General features: G+C 51.3%; 1 pseudogene; it reads right to left on the bottom strand.

Annotated features, from left to right (window-relative positions):
* Positions 1-1129: 1129 nt before the first annotated feature.
* On the bottom strand, positions 1130-1414 carry LOC127493090 (ragulator complex protein LAMTOR2 pseudogene; annotated as a pseudogene).
* Positions 1415-2070: the final 656 nt, after the last annotated feature.

Genomic DNA, 2070 nt, shown 5'->3' with positions numbered 1-2070 from the left:
AACTGAAACCCGTCTGGCCCCAGGAGTTCTGGATATGGGCCTGTGGGCCTGCAGTTGTCACCATCCGGCCACCACTGTTCATAATGACCACGTTCCCCAGGGCTGAGTGTATTCTGACCTTGAGCTCACTTGGGGGATCAACCTGGTCAAGGTCATTGAAAAAAAAAAAAAAGATTTCATCAGAGGCAGATGGACCGGCCAGCCAGGCGCAACTGAAGCCAGAAAAGTCAGCCAGAGATGGGCGGCAAACGCTTGGCACAATTCCTCCCCTGCTGGTCTCAGACTCGTCACAGTGGCCCAGCAGAGGCTGCACATCAGCAAGGACTTGGACAGACTGAATTCCACTGAAGACAGGATCTGGCAGGACTTGAAATTCCCACCTTGTGGCCCTGCCCTGCCCCCTCCATGACATCTTGAGTCTGCAGGTCCTCTAGCAGCTTCATCAGAAGTGCTGAAACTCTCTGAACTCAGTCACTTGGGAGGGGCCTCCAGACAGGAGCAGTCTCCAAGTTCACCTGTCAGCATCACCCAGTGTGTGCGCACACACACACACACACACAAACACTCACACATTCACACACACACACAAACACTCACATATTCACACGCACACATATACACACACAAACGCTCACACACACACATGCACACACAGAGAGACACACACACACACACTCACACATGCACACACAAACACACATACATTCTAAGCATGTAATCTTTCTTTTTTTATTTACTTGAGAGGCAGAGGGACAGAGCTCCAATCTACTGATGCACAGCTCATATGCTGGTAGTTGTCAGGACTGGGTGGCAGCTGAGGCCAGGAATCTCCAGGAACTCAATCCAGGTCTCCTATGTGCTGGCAGGAACTTGAGCCATCATCAGTGCCTTTCAGGGTCTCTGTTAGCAGGAAGCTGGAATCAGGAGTCAAAGACAAGCATCTAGCTCACGTATTCCAATGTGGAATTAGGCATCTATTTTTTTTGGGGGGGTGGGGGAGCTGAATTTCATTCTTAAAGAACAATGACAATGACAGCAATGAATCAAAAAACCACAGTACCACCCTCCCCCATAGTCTTGTTCTCCATAATGCGCACCTCATTCTGACCCCAGCTTCTACCAATGTCCGTTAGGATGCAGCTACTTGGGTGGGGGGCTCCTCCAGGTTCTGCACCAGGCCTGGGCCATGCTGTCCTTGAGGATGAATTTAAGGTTGTCTTTGTTAAACGCCTGGTCCCTGTTTCGGTTGTAGGCCGCTCAGATGTTACTGGCAACAGCCGCAGTGGCCGGACACCTGTGTCTCTGTCACCCGAGCAGGCCAGCAGTGATCTCTCCTATTCAGTAGCAGGGTGCTCTGGACACCTTCAGGGCTGGCTTGGCTTAGCACCTGCGTCAACACCTTGGGACACAGCATGCCAGCGGCTCATCACCCAGCCTTTTAATGAACTTGGGCATCTTAACCACTAGGCTAAACACTCACCCCGTGAGGGGGTTTTGAGGGCAGGTACAGACCTATGCTCCCACTCCTCTACCTATTAGATCTGTGAGTTGGAACAATCTAACTCATTCTTGTCTCATCAATTGAAAGGTTATAATTCTAATAATTGCCTCTGACTATTCTTTTCAGGGTCAAATAATGGAATAGAGATGCTAGCCCCGTGTGAGCAGTAAGATGATAGACAAATATGGCCGGCGCCGCGGCTCAATAGGTTAATCCTCCACCTAGCGGCGCCAGCTCACCGGGTTCTAGTCCTGGTCAGGGCGTCGGATTCTTTCCCAGTTGCCCTTCTTCCAGGCCAGCCCTCTACTGTGGCCCGGGAAGGCAGTGGAGGATGGCCCAAGTGCTTGGGCCCTGTACCCCATGGGAGACCAGGAGAAGCACCTGGCTCCTGCCTTCGGATCAGCGCAGTGCGCCGGCCGCAGCGCGCCAGCCGTGGCGGCCATTGGAGGGTGAACCAACGGCAAAAGGAAGACCTTTCTCTCTGTCTCTCTCACTATCCACTCTGCCAGTAAAAAAAAAAAAAAAAAAAAAAAAAGATGATAGACAAATGTATTACTTCTAAGGAAAGA

The sequence above is a fragment of the Oryctolagus cuniculus genome, chromosome 5, assembly GCF_051225735.1.
Source record: "Oryctolagus cuniculus isolate XC-2025 breed Fujian yellow rabbit chromosome 5, ASM5122573v1, whole genome shotgun sequence".
In the NCBI taxonomy this organism is placed as follows: domain Eukaryota; kingdom Metazoa; phylum Chordata; class Mammalia; order Lagomorpha; family Leporidae; genus Oryctolagus; species Oryctolagus cuniculus.
This window is presented reverse-complemented; position numbering and strand designations above follow the sequence as displayed.